Below are 21,912 nucleotides of genomic sequence, written 5' to 3' on the forward strand. Positions count from 1 at the left end.
TGAGCTCCTCAAAGGACTTGTCTGCCGGTTTCTCAGGAGCGAGCAGGTCTTTCATCAGCGCATATGTCTTGGAGCCACAGCTGGTCAGCGCCCTCCATTGTCAGCCGAGTCCGCTCCCAGCCAGTCTTTAGTGACAAAACTCTGCTGGAGCCTCTCAATGAAATCGTCCCAGTCCTCACCTACAAGTACCGTTCCTCTGTGCTACCGGTGGCCATCCTCGTGGGTCGTTGATTCCCGTTTCTCGTCGCCAAATGTGGTGTCCTTACACTTCACTATAGAATCACACGAGGCATGTATTGCAGAGAAGGTCACTATGTGACCTGTACCTTTATTCCCAGGACCAAGAAGTGATGACCCTGCGTGGGACTTCCCTTTATATAACTGGATGACCAGGTGAGGAGTGTCTCCCACAAGTTCACCCCCTGTGGTCAAGGTGTGCATTTCACAGTTGGTACAGTGTACAGTGTTGTTACATAAAGGTTACAGTTTACAAGGTTACAAACATGACAGGGCCTTGGATGTTTGGACAGTAGATGGCCTTTTCTGCAGTGAAGAATCCTTGCATATCATGGCTGTCAGCCAATTGTTGTATCTCCTTTGCTTTCTCCATCCACCACCTGTTCTTTAGGTCCCGAGTTTTTTGTTGGATCTGAGCCTTGAACCGTCTGTAATGTTGTTTTGCAGCTCCCGAGTTGGGCTGTTGCTTGAGGCTCAGAAATGCTTTGCGCTTGCGATCTATTAGTTCTTGGATCTCCTGATCATTTTCATCAAACCAGTCCTGATGGTTTCTGGTTGAGTGACCAAGTGTCTCTTCACAGGTACTGGTTATAGAGGCCTGGAAAGCAGACCAAGCGCTATGGGGATTCAGCATCTTAGGGTCATCAAGGCACGCCAGATTGGCTGTGAGGCGCTGGTTGTATAGGGCTCTCTTAGCTGGGTCTCTAAGTGCCCTGGCATTAACTTTTTTGCGGAACTGCTTCTGCTGTCCCCTCTGTTTTGGGGCTATGTTAATGTTGATGATGGATCGGATTAGGCGGTGCTCCGTCCAGTAGTCGTCAGCTCCTGTCATGGCGCGGGTGATGCGCACATCCTTGCGATCCCTGGCTTGGACGATGACATAGTCGAGCAGGTGCCAGTGTTTGGAGCGAGGGTGTTGCCACGATGCTTTGTATTTGTCCCTCTGGTGGAACAGCGTATTGGTAATGAGGAGTTCATGTTCTAGACATTTTGTCAGGAGTAGGGTGCCGCTGGAATTGGCTTTCCCTACCCCCTCTCTACCAATCACGCCTCCCCAGAGGGCTGTGTCTTTGCCAACCCTGGCATTAAAATCACCGAGGATGATCAATTTGTCGCCCATGGGGACACGGGGACAAGGATGTCTCGAGGTTGGAATAAAAACCCTCTTTAGCCTCATCCATTGCATCGAGAGTGGGGGCGTACGCACTGATGACTGTGGCACATTGGTTCCGAGATAGGGTGATACGGAGAGTCATGAGGTGTTCGTTGACCTCACAGGGGGAGTCTTTGAGGCAGTTGACCAGCTCATTCTTGACGGCAAAGCCGACTCCATGAAGGCGACGTTCTGCCTCTGGTTTCCCTTTCCTGAAGAAGGTGTAACCTCCATCATGTTCCTTCAACTGGCCTTCACCTGCTCGCCGGGTCTCGCTTAGGGCGGCGATGTCAATGTCAAAACGTCTGAGTTCCCGGGCAACTATGGCGGTGCAGCGTTGGCCTATTGCTGTTGGGATTGTTCATGAGGGTCCTGACTTTCCAGGTCCCGAACTTCATACTGACGGAGTGGAAGATGCCTGTCCGTGAGTTCTTTAGTGTGGGGTGGCCGCTGCACACCGGCAACCACATGGGCTTAGCTGAACAAAGTCTTGGTCCAGTGACAAGTGGGTCCAAGACAACTGGAGACCAGGCACAGCTCGATAAGCCTAATTGCCTACGGCGAAGTGTTGGCCGTAAGCTTGGCGCCGGGTAGCACCTTTGATGGTAGATGGCCCGAGGCTAGGTTGGGGGGCAGGCATTAGAAAGGTGACTTCCAAAGTGATTTTAAAAGATTAAAAGTTGATAAAGGTTCCCAATTTATTTCAAAAGTTTCTAAGATATGTTAAAACATTTTAAGAAGTTTCTAAGAATTGTTAAAAACCTAAGATGTAAGTCAATAATAGATTATAAAAGTTTCCCCAATTTAAAAAGTTTCTAAAAGTTATTAAAAGTCAAAGATGTAAGTTAATAATAGATGTTTAAAAGTATTTCGGTTGAGAGTCTAAAATGTAAGTTTTAAAAGTTCTCCTAAATTGTTTAATAAGTTTAAAAGTTGGCTAAAAGTTTAAAAATTTATTAAAAGTTGGTTGGGAGTATGAGACGACGCCACACCTCGGTCCCTTCAGCCGGTTCGGCGCCGGCCTCGGAGTACCTTCGGCCGATTGAACACCGGCCTTGGAGTACCTTCGGCCGGCCCCACGTCCTCGAGTCCCTTTGGCAGGTCGTCCCGGAGTCCCCTCGGCTGGCCATATGCCCTCCGAATCCGGTGGTGGCCGTGGACCGAGCGCTTCTCCCGGGCCGGATGACTGGCTGGCTGGAAGATGCTGCGCTGTACCGAGCCGGAGCCACTCTTTGTGATGTGAAGATGATGCGGAAACATCAGCAGAGACCCTTTGGCCGGGGACAGAAGCGGCCGGTTCAGAGTCCCTTCGACCGGGGACAGAAGTGGCCGGTGCAGAGTGCGAGCTGGGCGCGGCTGGTGTCCCCGGAGCTCCGCTGGGCTGGAGCCCCTGCTTCCTGACGCACAAACCCTCAGCTCGGACTCGGTGCGGTGGACGCCCAGCCGCGGCAGGCCGGCCACCAGGTCGTCGTCGGCAGAATTATGATCAACCACAGAGGCTCAACTGAAAAAGCGATAACATATTACTTGCTACAACAATTTACTCTAACTATATCCTAAAGGCATGTCATTCACATTCACATTCACAAGACATTGCAATATTGAGCAATGGGATGCTTAATTCTGGTCGGACATGCGAACACGTCCTCTGGATCAGTTCCTATGGAGTGGAGGGTAGCCAATGTAACCCCACTTTTTAAAAAAGGAGGGAGAGAGAAAACAGGGAATTATAGACCGGTCAGCCTGACATCGGTAGTGGGTAAAATGATGGAATCAATTATTAAGGATGTTATAGCAGTGCATTTGGAAAGAGGTGACATGATAGGTCCAAGTCAGCATGGATTTGTGAAAGGGAAATCATGCTTGACGAATCTTCTGGAATTTTTTGAGGATGTTTCCAGTAGAGTGGATAAGGGAGAACCAGTTGATGTGGTATATTTGGACTTTCAGAAGGCGTTCGACAAGGTCCCACACAAGAGATTGATGTGCAAAGTTAGAGCACATGGGATTGGGGGTAGTGTACTGACATGGATTGAGAACTGGTTGTCAGACAGGAAGCAAAGAGTAGGAGTAAATGGGTACTTTTCAGAATGGCAGGCAGTGACTAGTGGGGTACCGCAAGGTTCTGTGCTGGGGCCCCAGCTGTTTACACTGTACATTAATGATTTAGATGAGGGGATTAAATGTAGTATCTCCAAATTTGCGGATGACACTAAGTTGGGTGGCAGTGTGAGCTGCGAGGAGGATGCTGTGAGGCTGCAGAGCGACTTGGATAGGTTAGGTGAGTGGGCAAATGCATGGCAGATGAAGTATAATGTGGATAAATGTGAGGTTATCCACTTTGGTGGTAAAAACAGAGAGACAGACTATTATCTGAATGGTGACAGATTAGGAAAAGGGGAGGTGCAAAGAGACCTGGGTGTCATTGTACATCAGTCATTGAAGGTTGGCATGCAGGTGCAGCAGGCGGTTAAGAAAGCAAATGGCATGTTGGCCTTCATAGCGAGGGGATTTGAGTACAGGGGCAGGGAGGTGTTGCTACAGTTGTACAGGGCATTGGTGAGGCCACACCTGGAGTATTGTGTACAGTTTTGGTCTCCTAACCTGAGGAAGGACATTCTTGCTATTGAGGGAGTGCAGCGAAGGTTCACCAGACTGATTCCCGGGATGGCGGGACTGACCTATCAAGAAAGACTGGATCAACTGGGCTTGTATTCACTGGAGTTCGGAAGAATGAGAGGGGACCTCATAGAAACATTTAAAATTCTGATGGGGTTAGACAGGTTAGATGCAGGAAGAATGTTCCCAATGTTGGGGAAGTCCAGAACCAGAGGTCACAGTCTAAGGATAAGGGGTAAGCCATTTAGGACCGAGATGCGGAGGAACTTCTTCACCCAGAGAGTGGTGAACCTGTGGAATTCTCTACCACAGAAAGTTGTTGAGGCCAATTCACTAAATATATTCAAAAAGGAGTTAGATGAGGTCCTTACTACTAGGGGGATCAAGGGGTATGGCGAGAAGGCAGGAATGGGGTACTGAAGTTGAATGTTCAGCCATGAACTCATTGAATGGCGATGCAGGCTAGAAGGGCCGAATGGCCTACTCCTGCACCTATTTTCTATGTTTCTATGTTTCTATCCTCTCCTATTAAGAGGTTAGGGTTAATTCCGCAATGCTGTGCTCCCAGTTGTGAAGCCACGATTGAAGGGAGTGTGGGTCGGAGATGGTGCTGTACCAGGGGACCACTACTCAATTGCCCCACAGAAGGCAGTCTGCCTGTATCGACATTTCATCTTTGCGCTGCTGGAACGGCTTTATCTCTTCCTGCATTTCCACTGGGACACTGGACCAGCTCCCACACAGCTTTTGACTAGAGATAATAAGGGGTCCTGGCATGTCTAGGTTTTGATCTGCCGGTCAATGACGGGTGATTGCTCACTCTCAAATGCTTCCATAATCATGGTTAGATCTGCGGGCTGCGCCATTCCCACCCCCGTGGTGAGCAATGGCAGCCTACTGAGAGTATCGGCGGATGACGCAGTTGTATGTGGACAACGTGAGCACCCATCTCTGGATGCGGGCCGATGCGTTGGTATTTATCCCTTTACTCTTGGAAAACAGGATATAAGTGGCTTATGGTCAGTTTCCAATTCAAATTTTAGCCATTATTGATGCATTATCTTTACCCCATTGACACACGCTAATGCTTCTTTTTCAATCATGCTGTAGGCTCCCTCGGCCTTAGACAGACTCCTGGATGCATAAGCAACCGGTTGCAGTTTCCCGAAATCATTAGCTTGTTGCAATACACACCCGACGCCATATGACGATGCATCACATGCTAGTACCAAACACTTACAATGGATCATACTACACAAGCAATTTGTTTGAGCATAACAATTTTCTCGCTTTTTCAAAGGCATTTTCTTGGCCCCCTTTTCGTAGTAAGACATAAAGTGGTTCTAGCAGTGTGCTGAGACCCAGTAAGAAGTCACCAAAGTAGTTCAACAGTCCCAGAAACAACCGCAGTTCCGTCACGTTCTGTGGCCTCGGTGCGTTCTCGATTGCCTCCGTCTTCACGTTGGTCGGCCTGATGCCGTCTGCCGCAATCCTCCTTCCCAAGAACTCCACTTCAGGCGCCAGGACAAAGCACTTCGAGCATTTTAACCTGAGCCCCACGTGGTTGAGTCGACTAAGAACCTCCTCCAGGTTCTGCAGGTGCTCGACTGTGTTCCGACCTGTGACCAAGATGTCGTCCTGAAAGACCACTATATGCGGGACCGACTTCAGTAAACTTTCCATGTTTCTCTGGAATATCGCCGCCGCTGATCAGATTTCAAACGGGCATCTGTTATAAACAAAAAGACCCTTGTGCGTGTTGATGCAGGTGAGGGCCTTCGATGATTCCTCCAGTTCCTGTGTTATGTAGACTGAAGTCAGATCCAGCTTCGTGAACGTTTTTTCTCCCGCCAGCGTTGCAAAGACGCTGTCGGCCTTTGGTAGTGGGTATTGGTCCTGCAGGGAGAAACGATTGATATTTACTTTGTAATCGCCACTGATTCTGACAGTGCCGTCTCCCTTGAGGACTGGAACAATTGGACTAGCCCACTCGCTGAACTTGATCGGTGAAATGATGTCCTCTCTTTGCAGCCGGTCTAGCTTGATCTCTTCCCTTTCTCTCATCATGTACTGTACTGCTCTCGCCTTTGATGGATAGATCCCCGGAATTAGGTGGATCTGTAATTTTGTTCCTTGGAATTCCCCGATGCCTGGTTTGAACAGTGAAGGAAATTTGTTTAAGACCTGGGGACACGAAGTGTCATCAGCAGGCGATAGTGCTCGGACGGCATCCCAGTTCCAGCGTATCTTTCCCAGCCAGCTCTTGCCGAGCAGCGTGGGACCATCGCCCGGTACCATCCAGAGTAGTAGCTTGTGCACCGCTCCATCGTAGGAGACCTTTACGGAAGCACTGCCGATTACAGGAATCAGTTCTTTCGTGTAAGTTCTTAGTTTTGTGCAAACTGGAGTTAAGACTGGCCTTGAGACCTTGTTGCACCACAACTTTTTGAAAGTCTTTTTGCCCATGATGGACTGGCTCGCGCCCGTGTCCAGCTCCATTGACATCGGGAGTCCATTTAATTCAATTTTCAGCATTATCGGGGGACAATTCGTGGTGAATGTGTGCACCCCATGTACCTCTGCCTCCTCTATCTGAGGTGGTTTGCAGGTTTAACAGGCTTAGCAGCTCGCCTGCACACTCGTTGGAGATGTCCCATTGTTCCACAGCCCTTGCAAACGTACTCTTTGAATCGGCATGAATGGAAACGATGATCACCCCCGCAGCGTCAACAAGGTGTTAATGGCTTTGCATTCATCAGCCTTGATGGTGGACTCTGAGTCATCTGCAGACGTGCAGCTGCAGGTATGTGTGACCTGCCCTGTACATTACGATTCGAAAACAACATCACTTTGTTCATAGTACTTGTAACACTTTGGAGGGTTCAAGGAATCAAAACCTTGTGTCCGATTCATACCTGACCTGGAATGCTGCCACAGTTGTTTAAAAACTATCGCCACACCTCCCCTGCACTTGTGGTGAGATCCAACCACACAGACATAAATCGCTTGTTCCTCCTTCCACCATTTCTCCCAACACAATTTCACCCCTTTTGTTCCTGTGGTCCGCCTGTTTGAGCTATTACCCAATTTCTCCCATTCTGTGGATGCATTAATTTTTCCCCTGTCTGTTTTGCGTAACCACCACCACCCTCCCATGGGGGTACTCCCTTTACATTACAGACAAACTCATCTACCCTCTCTCACCCGTATCCTTCTGGTCATGATGTTTAACATTGATACCTCCCCAAGTTTACCGTTGATTTGTCTGGAGTACTGGGTTGTATTTGACCCTAACCACCCTGGCCAACTCCCAGTGTGAGCATGGGCGTTTGTGCCCTTGTTGCTCTGTATTGCTCCCCTTTGAGTTACGGTGGGGCCAGTTCCTCCCATACACCCGTATGTAAGGACTGTCTCGGTGTCTCCCTGATGTCCCCATCCTGCGATAATCAGGACCATCCACCGGCCTATCCACAACGTCCACCTCATCACGTATCCCTGGCTTGATTCGCTCCTATAAAGATACAATGAAAGCAATGACCCTGCTCTGTGAGGGACCTCCCCCTCACAGATCCTCCTTCAGTTATACACAGATATACACTTACATGATTTAGATCACTGCTTCCCTCTTCCTTTATCCCGATGCTTGGGCTTTCAGAGGCTCGGGGGTGGAGATGGAGGAGGCGTCCAGGGCACCCTAGGTCGTGGTACCCGACCACTCCACCTTAATGCTCCGTCCCTTACACCTCCATCATCATCATCCCACAGCATGGGTGGAAGGCTGACATTAATCAAACTCAGCATAGTTCCTTGGGCCTTGGCCCACTTATTACTTTTCTCTCCGGGGTTGTACAGCTTACATTGCTTTATGTGAAACCACTTTATTCGTTTTGGCAGCTGGATCACATAGACCATAGGGCTTGTCTTGTCTACTCTGTTATATGGTCTATTGTACAATGGTTCAAATGCCCCTACTCTGGCAGAATTCCTGACCATTACCTGATCCCCTACCCTCCATTCCTGTGTAACCCAGGGTTCCAGCAGCTGTTTATTCTGCTGGTGCTGCCTGCCCATATTGTTAGCTGCTTCCCAATGCAGCCCCTTCAGAATATCATACAGATCTCTGACAAACCTGTCCCGTGTGACCTCTTTAACCTGTGTCTCGGTCAGGACTGGTGCTAGTAAATGGGTCGGGCTCCTCATTAGTCTCGATGTCATCAGCGCATCTGGGGAGTGTCCCGTACTCTAGGAGAGACTGGCTCGGTGGCTCATCAATATTAGGGGTAGGATCACATCCCATTTCTTCAGGGTATCTCCAATCTCCTTCCTAAGCCTCTCTTTTTAAGGTTCAGTTTGTCCTCTCTACTGGACCTGACGATTGGGGGTTAAACGCCACATGCCATTTCCCCTGTATTCCTAACAGCTTTAGGGTGGCCTGCATTACCGCTCCGGTGAAATGACTCCCTTGATCTGATTCCACTATCAGGGGCAGTCCTCATCGAGAAAATACTTCTCACACCAGAATCTTTTCAGTGACTACTGCGGTGGCCGCCCTACAAGGAAAAACTTCAACCCATTTCGTGAAAAGATCTACTAACACTAGACAATATTTATTGCCTCTGCCTGAGGTGGGCAGTGGCCCAATGAAATCTATCTGTATAGACTGTCATGGCCCCTCTACCCTCCTCCTGTGTCCCAATGGAGCCTTCCTCTGGTGGGGGCCTGAATTGTTTGCGGCACATACTAGACAATTCAGAATAATCCCTTACATTGGGCTCAATTTTCCCCAAAGCATTTTTTTGGCGTACTTGAAGAGATACGCCCGATTTTTGGGGGCCTAAGTACGCCAAAAAAAAGATTCTAAATTTCCCGTTGGATTTGTTCATTTTGGCATGGCCGAACCTGACCTTTAGTTTTGGGGGTGGAAACTTGATCTGCGCCAAAAAGATTGGGCTCCCATGGTAACCAAGGACACAATGCGAGCTGAAGCATACAGGCAGCTGCCAACACATTAAAAGAATTGAAATACACATAGCAGCAACTTACTTCCAACCCCGCACGAATGGCTTCCTGGTCAGGTCTGGTCCCATTCTCGATCTCTCTCGGTCTCCTCTCTCTTTTCTCGCTCTCGCTCTCGCACTCGCTCCCTCTTGCTCTCACTCTCACTCTCGCTCTCTGTGTGAACTGGGGACCGAGAATGGGACCGGACAGCCTTCCCGTGTATATGGACCGGGGACTGCGAATGGACCGGACAGCCTTCAGGCGGGGTTGGAGGTAAATTGCTGCTATGTGTTTTTCAATTCTTTTAGTGTAGCTGCTGTGCTGATTTCCTTACCTGCGCCTATTTCCTTAACTCTAGGAAGGTTTTTCAGCAGAGACCACATACGCTGGCCTAAGCAGAACTGGAGTAACTCTCAGCTGGCCAAACTTCCCTAATTGGTGTCGGTGGCTTGTTACAGTTCATATGCTCATAGAAACATATAAAATTCTGACATGATTGGACGAGTTAGATGCAGGAAGAATGTTCCCGATGTTGGGGAAGTCCAGAACCAGGGGTCACAGTCTAAGGATAAGGGGTAAGCCATATAGGACCGAGAGGAGGAGAAACTTTTTCACCCAGAGAATTGTGAACCTGTGGAATTCTCTACCACAGAAAGTTGTTGAGTCCAGTTCATTGGATATATTCAAAAGGGAGTTAGATGTGGTCCTTACGGCTAAAGGGATCAAGGGGTAAGGAGAGAAGGCAGGAGTGGGGTACTGAAATTGCATGATCAGCCATAATCATATTGAATGGTGGTGCAGGCTCGAAGGGATAATGGCCTTCTATTATGGCTACACCTATTTTCTATGTTATGCCCCCTTTGACTGAAAAAAAACTGACCTAAAAAAATCGTAATTAACTGACATACACAGGTGCAAATTGATTGGGGAAACTGGTTTTTCAACTTAGGCCAAAAAGAGCAGCCTGCTCAAAAAAAACAGCGCAAATCACTGGGGAAAATTGAGCTCATTGCTTCTAAGCCTGGGCCACCATCCCACGGCCTCTACTTTATTCCACGTTGTTTCTGGCCCTGGACCCCCATGAGCTAGCTGCAAGAATTCTTCCCTGCACTGCCCAGGCATGACCCAACTGTCTCCTTTAAACAGCATTCCCTGTCTTATAAGAACATAAGAACATAAGAATTAGGAACAGAAGTAGGCCATCTAGCCCCTCGAGCCTGCTCCGCCATTCAATAAGATCATGGCTGATCTGGTCGTGGACTCAGCTCCACTTACCCGCCCTCTCCCCGTAACCCTTGATTCCCTTATTGCTTAAAATCTATCTTTGACTTGAAAACATTCAATGAGCTAGCCTCAACTGCTTCCTTGGGCAGAGAATTCCACAGATTCACACCCCTCTGGGAGAAGAAATTCTTTCTCAACTCGGTTTTAAATTGGCTCCTCCGTATTTTGAGGCTGTGCCCCCTAGTTCTAGTCTCCCCCACCAATGGAAACAACCTCTCTGCCTCTATCTTGTCTATCCCTTTCATGATTTTAAATGTTTCTATAAGATCACCCCTCATCCATCTGAACTCCAAGGAGTAAAGACCCAGTCTACTCAATCTATCATCATAAGGTAACCCCCTCATTTCTCGAATCAGCCTAGTGAATCGTCTCAGTACCCCTTCCAAAGCTAGTATATCCTTCCTTAAGTAAGGTGACCAAAACTGCACACAGTACTCCAGGTGCGGCCTTACCAATTACCCTGCTTTTGTACTCCATCCCTTTCGCAATGAAGGCCAACATTCCATTTGCCTTCCTGATTACCTGCTGCACCTGCATGTTGTTTCATGCACAAGGACCCCCAGGTCCCTCTGCACCACAGCATGTTGTAATTTCTCCCCATTCAAATAATATTCCCTTTTACTGTTTTTTTCCCCAAGGTGGATGACCTCACACTTTCCGACATTGTATTCCATCTGCCAAACCTTAGCCCATTCGCTTAACCTATCCAAATCTCCTTGCAGCCTCTCTGTGTCCTCTACACAACCCGCTTTCCCACTAATCTTAGTGTCATCTGCAAATTTTGTTGCACTACACTCTGTCCCCTCTTCTAGGTCATCTACGTATATTGTAAACAGTTGTGGTCCCAGTACTGATCCCTGTGGCACACCACTAACCACTGATTTCCAACCGGAAAAGGACCCATTTATCCCGACTCTCTGCTTTCTGTTAGCCAGCCAATTCTCTATCCATGCTAATACATTTCCTCTGACTCCGCGTACCTTTATCTTCTGCAGTAACCTTTTGTGTGGCACCTTATTGAATGCCTTTTGGAAATCTAAATACACCACATCCATCGGTACACCTCTATCCACCATGCTTGTTATATCCTCAAAGAATTCCAGTAAGTTAGTTAAACATGATTTCCCTTTCATGAATCCATGCTGCGTCTGCTTGATTGCACTATTCCTATCTAGATGTCCCACTATTTCTTCCTTAATGATAGTTTCAAGCATTTTCCCCACTACAGATGTTAAACTAACCGGCCTATAGTTACCTGCCTTTTGCCTGCCCCCTTTTTTAAACAGAGGCATTACATTAGCTGCTCTCCAATCCGCTGGTACCTCCTCAGGGTCCAAAGAATTTTGGTAGATTATAACAAATGCATCTGCTATAACTTCCGCCATCTCTTTTAATACCCTGGGATGCATTTCATCAGGACCAGGGGACTTGTCTACCTTCAGTCCCATTAGTCTGTCCAGCACTACCTCCCTAGTGATAGTGATCATCTCAAGGTCCTCCCTTCCCACATTCCTATGACCAGCAATTTTTGGCATGGTTTTTGTGTCTTCCACTGTGAAGACGGAAGCAAAATAATTGTTTAAGCTCTCAGCCATCTCCACATTTCCCATTATTAAATCCCCCTTTTCATCTTCTAAGGGACCAACATTTACTTTAGTCACTCTTTTCCGTTTTATATATCTGTAAAAGCTTTTACTATCTGTCTTACTGCTATGTCTGCAGCTCCGAAAGATTCCGCTACAGACTTCCCGTCTATCTTGTCTCTAATCGCTGCTCTAAGGTCTGCATCCCGTAGCTGAGCCTGTTTTAAATCAGGCAGCAATGGTACTTCCTTGGGCCCCTCTCTGCCTGTTACAGCCATGATCTGTCCACAGTGATATGGTCCCAAGGTGTCCCTTCTCCTGCTCCTGTTTTGGCCAGTGTGTCAGCTTTTTCATTCCCTTTCCATTTGGGCTCTGTTTTAGAGTGAGCTTTGACCTTTTAGATATAGTAATCTTGCTGGACCCTACCGGTGATGTCCAAAATTACTTTTAACAAAGGAGCCGTCAACAACTGTTTCCCGTCTGAGGACTTAAACCCTCGCCTAGCCCATATTGCTAAATACTCTGTACAGGAGTTGCACGTGAACATGGAGTCTGAACATATCGTAAAGGGAGTTGGGAATTTGCCAGTGTGTGTGACCACATACGCTACAGCTGCCAGTTCGACCTGCTGTGCATTTAAAGTGTTGGGGAGCTTTATGGCTTTTTCTATCCCTGCCTCAGGATCGTAAATTCCATAGCCTGTTTTTCCCTCTCCGTCCATCACTGAACTAGACCCATCTCCATAGATGTCCCTGCCTGTCGGATATTCCCCTGCTCAGAATCCTAAATCTACATCCCACACTCCTTCCACTCAATCGCACGTGAGCTGACCCCGCATAAACCAGGTTCGGGGCTGGCTTTGGTTCTCCTAGCCTTTCTACCTTCAGGTCTAACTGAGTAAGCAACAATGTCCAGCGGGCAATCCTGTTACTGCTCACTGTCCCAGCTTTCATCCTACTGCCCAGTAACATTTGTGTTGGGGTGTAACAGGTCAGTAGAGTCACTGTCGCTAATCCTGTGAGTGACTGAAAATGTTTTACTGCCCAAAAAGTTGCTTTCAGATGTCGCTCGCAATTCTAAAAGCTCTTTTCTACTTCTGTGAGAACCCGGGAGGCGTAGGCCACTGGTCTCAGCTTGCTGTGTCACTCCTGGAGTAACTTTGCACTCAAACTATCCCCAGTCGCTGCTACCTCCAGACTAAAGTCCTGGTCCCCATTTACTGCTCCCAATGCTGGTGCCGTCTGTAACACCTCTTTTAACCGGATCAAAGTTTCCTGACAACTCTCACTCCATTCCCACTCTATTTCTTTCCTAAGAAGCCTCAAAAAAGGAGCTGCCATGGCTGCATAAATTCCCTGCAGTAATCTGTTATTCCCAGGAAAGACCTTACTCCAGATATGTCCTTAGGAATGGGTAGTTCCTGGACTGCCTTTCTCTTAGCTCCATCTATGGCTCCCTCTCCTGCTCTAATGATCAAACCTAGAAACTGCACCTCCTCTTGGCCTACTTGAGCTTTCTTCTGATTTACCTTGAAACCTGCTTCTTTCAACAACTACAGTAATTCACTCAATAATGGCCCGTGGTCCTCCCCACTTTCGGAGAATAACAACAGGTCGTCCACATTTTGGACCAACCGATCTGGCTGACTTAAAACCTTTTAGTGCCTCGGCCATACTCTGGTGAAAGATCGAAGGACTATTGTGAAACCCTTGTGGAAGACATGTCCACGTGTACTGCTGACTCTTAAAGGTAAAGGCAAATTTATACTGGTCCTCCCGCCTCAGGGGAATGGACCAAAACCCGTTTGAAATATCCAGCACGGTAAAAGTTGTTGCGGCCGCAGGGATGCTCCCTATTAAATCTGCTACCACGGCTACCGTGGGTGCACAGGCTGGAATATTTTTGTTCAGGACTTGGTAATCTACCATGGCCCTCCATGAATTATTGGGTTTCTTTACTGGCCAGAGGGGTGAGTTTACATGTGTGGCTATTGTCCTCAATATACCTTGATCCACCAGGGAATTTATATCAGTTTCCAAATCCCTTTCTGCTTCCCGGGGAAAATTATACTGTTTCTGGGGCCGTGTCATCAGATCCCCATCTATCTTCACCTCTACCCCAGTTACTCTCCCGCAATCATGCTTGTGTGTTGCAAATGCATCCAGATTCTCTCGTACATGCCCTTGATACCTGGCCGTAATGTTGTCGACTAATCTTTCTAAGTCATAACTCCTTTTCGGCTTCAACATGCAGGTGCTGCCTTTGTCTGTACTGTCCCTGGGAATCACTACAATCTCTCCCATCCTATCGGCATCAACTGCCCCCCATAGACAATTGTTCTTCATATCCACTATGGCGTGGGTATGCCAACATGTAGTCGGCCCCGAGAACTCCCGAACCGGGCTGTTCCCACTTTATTAAAATGCATTCTCACTTTGTTTTGTTAGGTCCCAACTCTATGGTTAAGCGTTTTGACACTGCCCCAGCCTGCTCATTACCCGTAAAACCCACCAGTGTAAATGGAACTCCACTCGACCACGGGGAAGTGGTCGGATTCGGTGAGTGGACAACTGTGCTAGAGGCTCCTGTATCTACTAGATACCTTCCCCTAACTGCTTCCACCTTCACATCCACACATGGCCTGCCCCACCCATCGTAGATGAGTGGACACAGGTATTCTGGCTCGGCGCAATGTCAAAGCGGGTGCGCTGACGCAATGGGTCCCTTTTCTCCCACTGCAGCGTCCAGCTTTTCTCCTCCCATGCCCATAACCTCTGTAATGCTGCCACTAAACCTGTACTGGGTCGCCGGCTAGCTTCCTTTGGCCCTTCGCTGCCTCAGCACCCTCGTACCCTGGCTTCCCTCCTCTCGAGAGCCTACAATCCTTGCTCCAGTGTCCCAACTTCCCACAGTTGAAACATCCTCTGGATCGACCCCCATTACCTCCCTCTTGTCTCCATTCTCTCTTTGTCCTAACATCGCCTCTTACTTCGTGCACCTTCCCCCTTTGGTTTTTCCTCTTCCCCTTGTCGGGACTTAAATGCTAGAGTTAATTTTTTCAATACCCCTGCCTCAGTATTCTGGAGATGGTCTGGGTCAAACCATACTTTGACCTTTGCTCTGAGCCATGGTACACTCTCAGCCAATGGTTTCTGGGTTCCCCTATTAAGCCTGCCCGTATCAGATTTCCTCCAGTGGCCCTGAAATAAATAGGCCACAGTCTGTCTGCAAACTTATCGAGTGATTCGTTTACTTGATGCCTAGTCTGTTCTACTTGCCGGAATGGATGACCTTGAATTATTCTAGCGCTGCCATGATTTCCTCCTTTAAGCCCTGTGGGGTTCCTCCACCTAACTTGGTGGCTGTCAACAAACTCTGATATAGCTTCCCTTTCAGGGAGAGCAATGTTAGCTTCACTTTCTCCTCCTCGCTGCAGTTATTGATAACCCCATCTGCTCTATATTGACAAAATGAATGGAGGCATCACCTCCTTGCTTTAATGTTACCACACCCGTCAGTATCTCCTGCAGCTGAAGTGACGTGTCTGGGATCACATAGTCACTCTGTAATGGTGCCGGACCACCATTTGGTGGGGGTGGGCCGAATTTCTGCTGTCTCAAGAGACACATCGGTTTCAGGGGTCCTGGTGCCTTGGGAGCTGGCCGATGCTCGCATTACTCGGGCCCATCATCTGACTCTTTTCCCTCTGGATCCCAACCTTCCTCGTCTCCTCCTGGTGACATGAGACAAACCATCCCTTTGGCCCCGTCTAACTCTGCTATTAACTGGCGGATCTTTTTCCTTACAAGTTCTGTGATCTGCCCTCTCGTAACCCTGGTTCTGCGTTACCTGGTACGCTATCTTCATTTTTCTTAGCTGTTCTTCTGCCTCTTTGGCTTTCTCTAAGTGCCTTTCACTTTGTTCTGCTGTATGTCTGCTGCTGCCTTTTGCACTCGGTCACCTGGCACTACACATATTCTAGGTGATTATGCGCCATTTCTTCCTTAATACCTTGGTCCTGTTTTTCTTTCTCGAAACTGCTTATCTCACCTTTTAATTTCTTATTCTCCTCCTCCAGCTGTCCTACCTTTTCTCTTAACAGTTGTGTCTGTGAGCCAAATCGCCTTCTCTTTTGACCCTTTGTGGTTACTACTAACTGTCCACTCTGCCGCTTTTTCCTGCGGCTCCCCAGAGTGCAGCATTTCTCGTGCCCATGGCTCGGAAATGTCCAGTTTGTTGCACATATATACAGCTACCTGAGCCTCCATGGACTTCCTACGACTGTTCTTAGCTGCGGGATGTACCGCGTTTTGCTGCGGTAATTCCATTTCCAATGCCACTGGCTGAGAACTTCTCCCTGACTACCTTGGTCTCCCCTGAGACTACCTTGCAGTGACCTGCGGTTCCTGTTACTCAGGCTTCTCTCTGTGGCTACCTTAGTCGACCCACGATTACTCCAGCCTGTCCGACACTGTTTCTCTCCTCCGGTTGCCCTGGCCGTCCATGAGATTACTTTACCCTTCTCTGTGACTACCCCAGTTAGCCCAAGATTATTTCAACCTGTCCGAGACTGTTTCTCCCCTCCGGTTGCTCTAGCTGCCCTTGAGATTACCTCTGGCCTCCCTGAGACCCCTTTGTAGACTACCCGCGACTACTTCTGGCTTTTCTCTGTGACTACCACAGTCAACCGAGATTACTCCAGCCTATCTGACACTGTTTTTCTCCTCTGGTTGCCCTGGCTGTCTGTGAGATTACAGCTGGCCTACTTGAGACCCCTTCGCAGACTACCCGTGACTACTTTTCCCGGTGGCTACCTCTTCGGCTATCCTAGTCGCCCTTGAGAGTACTTTGGTCTCCCTGAGACCCCTTCGCAGACTATCTGTGATTTCTTTTAAATGTGGATTCTTTTCCCTCAATCTGGTTCAGCGAAATTACTGAGTCGAATACCGTTTCTGCTTTAAACAAAGCAAGCTTTTATTTCAAAGCAAATCCCGATCGGGGACTTTATCAGACAGAAGGAATGCTTTCTGATAGATCACACCCACTTCCTACCGACAAAGTGACGTTACATTGTAAAGGGACGACGGTTATACATTTTCAGTAAAAGGTAACAAGATACAATTAGAGTGACATCCTAGTTCAGCCTATCCTCTTTGATCCCTCTTTCCCTTTGTCCACTCATAAGCCGACCTAAGAATGGTCTGATTTTACACAAAGACCCAATTATTCCCCTTCTGTTAATGTTTCAGGTTAGTAATATGAGCTAATAAGACCTTGAGGTTTTTTTGCAAGCCGTGGGTTTTTTTTCAAGCTGTGTTAGTATTGTAACATTTTGCAGTCTCGAGTCTGAGATTTTCATGGCTATTCCTCCATGAATTCTTTGTTAGCTTATACTGTCCATATATAATTCCCACGTTCTCAACTTCTCGACTTTAATGTCTGTATACATTTAATATCCATGTTCAGTATGCATTCTCATTTCCCCCTTTTATCATTCCATGATAACACTTAGGATTATTCTAGGAGTATCGCATTCATCCGTTCACACTCTATTTCCTGAATCATATTGTTGTTATTGTCGAGTAGTTCTTTAGTTCGTTGGATCATAACCCGGGAGCCCTTGACCACAAAAGGGTTTGCTAACCTTGCCATCATTATTTTACAACAAAGGTTAAGGCAACCAACAATCAAACAACAGGTAATTATTACTACGATGAGAATAATTGCCCCATGCATTAGATAGGATCTCCAAGATCCACCTGATAGCCAATCAAACCAGCTAGATCCTTCTGCTGGTGTGGATAACTTTTTCACCTCCCTTCTTATGTGATCAGCGAGATTGGTTATGTTTTCTGAACTATCAGGAATGTAAGTGCAACATTCAGATCCTATCAGGGCACACGTTCCCCCTTTCTCAGCTAACAAGTAATCGAGGGCCATTCGGTTTTGTAATGCTACGGTCCTTATTGCTACCATTTCAGCTGTGATGTCCTCCAGAGCTTCAGCAGTATTGTTAGCTATCTGTTCCAATATCGTCTCTAGGTTCTGTACTTCATCCATGAGACGTCCTATCCCGATTGGGAACATCATGACCCCAAAGAACTTGTCAGCGGGGATGATGGCTCGCTTGTATCGGCTGGAGGCATGTGCTTCCGCCAGGGTACGTACTTGCTGCACAAATGGCACCATATATCCCAGATAGCACGACCCTGTCCATCTCCTAGGCAACCAAGGATATGACTTATGACCGCACACGAAATACGTGCCGTTAAAAGCTGCTTTCTGATAGATTGCTTCCGGGTCCCAGGACTGGGCCTACAACCCTCCACCTGTTTTATTCGGAAGGTGAGAGAGGATGGTAACTCGTGCACCTGTGGTGATGTTGAGACTGTTTGGGCATTTGCTGTACCCTACGATATGTCCCTTGTTACTGGTGTCATTTCGGGTTAGACATATGTCCCTGGTTAGCCTCCCAATCCCCGAGGTATTGGTCAGGGCTAAGAATGGGGGTTCCTTTTCACGGTCGTAGATTGGTTGGTACCATCCCTAGAACGTCTGACTGATGGGGTCTCCAGCACTCTCTCACTTGGTGACCTCCCCGTGGTCGTTCATGTGGTAACGGTATGATACTCCTCCTGATCTCTGTGATCCCTCTTTTGACCCGCCTTTCATCTCTCGTATTTGTATTGGCCCCCATCCTCTCGTGATAGTCTGGCTCTGAATCCATCTGACAGTCTCAGTTAGGGTCAGTGGAACGGGGCGCAAAGGAATTCCCCCTTTTGGAATGTATAGGGATATGTGAACACACCCAACATCTAGAAAAGTTCCCGTTTTGCGCATAAACATAAGACATGTACAAAAAGGTGTTTACATGGAGCTCTCGCCTCTGTCTCCCCTCCCATGCGCCGAAACTGTCATATATCAACACTATTATACAGACTGTGGCACACAGACACAGCTTCATCTTATGGCTCAGGATTCAAATAAATAGTCCAATTATTTTGCTGATTAAAAGAGTTCAGTTTTTCCCGTCTCTCTTCTCAGGTCACCGTTGGTGTAGCTGGCTGTCTATCACTACGGGTAAAAGTTCAAACTGGTCCACGTTCCAATTAGGATGCCAACGGCCTTGTTCAGCTATGGAGAAGAGGAAATCTGGAACAGAAACAGGAATTAGAATAACCAGTAAAATAGGTTCGTTAGAGGGTGGTGAGCTTGCAATGGTGCAGGTGAACCCAGGCACTTTCCCCCTCAATCTTGGCTGCAGTGGGGGTAGTGAGTAACACCTGAAAAGGCCCCTCCCATCGTGGCTCTAATCCCTTCTGAATCCATTTCTTAATCAGGACATACTTCCCTGGTACCACGAGGGACGATTCGGGTAAAACTGGGAGGTCGAGGTGAGCCTCTCGAACCTGGTTGTGAGCTAGTCGCAGAGCCTGTGTCAGAGAAAGAACATAGGTGGTCATTTCCTCAGTCATGTGGTGAAATTGGACAGTGGAGGGGACATTCTGATTCCAGGGGGTCCTAAGGGGTCTACCATAAATGACCTCAGCAGGGGTCAATCTACTGGTGGGAGTGGTTCGAATCTGGAATAGGGCTTTCGGAAGGAGTTTGAGCCAATTGAGTCCGGTTGATGCTACCAGTTTTGCAAGCTTGGTTTTAAGAGTTTGATTAGCACGTTCAACCAGTCCCGCAGCTTGGGGTCGGTAGGCACAATGCAGCTGCTGATTAATGCGCATCTGGGAACAAAATTCTTTGTTAACTTGGCCAATAAAGTGAGGGCCATTATCAGAACTCAGTCGAGCTGGGATTCCATATCTAGGAACAATTTCCCTCATTAACACCTTAACAACAGTTTGAGCCTTATTGTCCAGGGTAGGGTAGGCTTCAATCCATTTGCTAAACACATCTACTATTACCAACACATATTTGTAACACTGAACTCTTTGCAACTCAATGTAGTCCAATTGCAATGTCTCAAAGGGACCTTCGGGTAAGGGCGTTTTACCCCAATTACAGGGGACTCCCTTCCCTGGATTATGTTGCTGGCAAACCAGGCAATGACAACTGATGTTCTGGGCGAGCGCCTGGAGTCTAGGGTGCCACCAAGTAGCCAAAAGTGTGTCAATCGTGGTCCTTGCTCCACAGTGAGTAGCAAAATGCATACATTAAATAACCCATAGAGCCAACAGCCAACTCGTCAGACATGCAAGTCTGTTCCGCGGGAGTGGTCCAGAGTTTAGAAACATTGTCATAAGTACATCCATAATTTTTCCACAACAGTTTTTCTTTTTCAGGAGCGTCCTCCTGTGCTTTAATGACATCTTGGATGGTTGGCATTGGTTTTTCTGAGGCTAACTTATCCTTCGCAGGATTTTTAATCTGACTCATCATTCTGGGCACTACCATCTGTTGTTCACAAGAGGCCTGTTTAGCCTCTTTGTCAGCACAGTGGTTCCCTATATCAACTGGGGATTTTCCGGTGGTGTGGGCGGTACATTTGACAATGGCAATGCGCTTGGGGAGCATGAGGGCTTGCAACAAATCAGATACTAGTTGCCTATGGGATATCTCATTCCCCTGTGAGGTTAGGAATCCCCTATTTTTCCATAATTGTCTGAAATCATGGGCCACCCCAAAGGCATACCTAGAGTCGGTATAGATATTGACTTTGAGGTCTTTGGCCAAGATACAGGCTCGGGTGAGGGCGAATAGTTCAGCTTGTTGGGCAGAATAGGTGGTTTCAAAGGCGGCAGATTCCAAGACCTGATTCTCCTGGTTTACTATGGCATATCCTGAGATTCGTGTACCTTCTGGATTAATAAAAGAACTCCCGTCAACATACATAATACAGTCTGGGTCTTCCATTGGTACATCAACTAAATCTTCCCTGACTGACGAGGCCTCTTGAATTAAAGATAAACAATCATGACTGGGTTCTTCCTCATCTTGGGGTGGCTCAGTAAGAAAACAGGCCGGATTAATTGCAGTACAGTGCCGAAAGGTCAGTTTAGGATTGTTTAGTAAGTAGATCTCATATCTGCTTTGCCTGGCCATGGTAAGGTGTTGAGTCTGCAGTTGACCCAGGAGGGCAGCTACGGAGTGAGAGGTGTATACAACAATATCCTGCTGGAGGGTGATGTTGGCGGCGGATTGAAGGCTATTGTAGATGGCGGTTAATATTTGAGTGCATACAGGGTGCCCCAAGGCAACGGGGTCTATTTTGGAAGAGTAGTAGGCAACAGGCCTATGCTTATCCCCATGTTTCTGAGTTAAGACAGCAGTAGCACAGTCTTTCAAGATTGTACAATACAGTTGAAAGGGCCGGTCATAGAGGGGCCGGCCCAAAGCCGGAGCTTGCAGCAGGGCTGTCTTTAGTTCCTTAAAGGCTTGGACGTCTGCGGTTTTTATTTCAAAGCTGCCTTCCTTATTTGTATAAGGTGTGAGGTGCTTAGTCATCAGGGCAACATTAGGGATCCAGGATCTGCAGTAATTAATCATCCCCAACCACTGCCGCATTTGTTTAGCCGTGCTAGGGACTGGAAACTGGCAAATTGGTTCGACTCGGCTAGCCTCCAAAGCTCGGTGGGTGCCTGATAAAATTATCCCAAGGAACTTGACTTGAGACTGGCCAATTTTGACCTTTGATGGGGAAACTATGTATCCCAGGGAGGACAAGTAATTCAGTAACTGATTGGCATCCTCCCGATTACTTGGTTCATCTGTGCTGGCTACCAGTAAATCATCCACATACTGAATTAAAGTGGATCCCTTAGTCAGCGTGAGGGACTGTAACTGTTTCTGCAGGCATCTTGAGAATAAGGTCGGGGAGTGGATGAACCCTTGGGGAAGTCTAGTCCAGGTATATTGCTGTCCCTGGTAAGTGAAGGCGAATAGGTACTGACTCGCCTGGGCTAGCGGCAAAGCGAAGAAGGCATGTTGAAGGTCTATTATAGAAACATAGAAAATAGGTGCAGGAGCAGGCCATTCAGCCCTTCTAGCCTGCACTGCCATTCAATGAGTTCATGGCTGAACATGCAA

This window comes from Pristiophorus japonicus, chromosome 27 (genome assembly GCF_044704955.1).
Source record: "Pristiophorus japonicus isolate sPriJap1 chromosome 27, sPriJap1.hap1, whole genome shotgun sequence".
Taxonomy (NCBI): Eukaryota; Metazoa; Chordata; class Chondrichthyes; family Pristiophoridae; genus Pristiophorus; species Pristiophorus japonicus.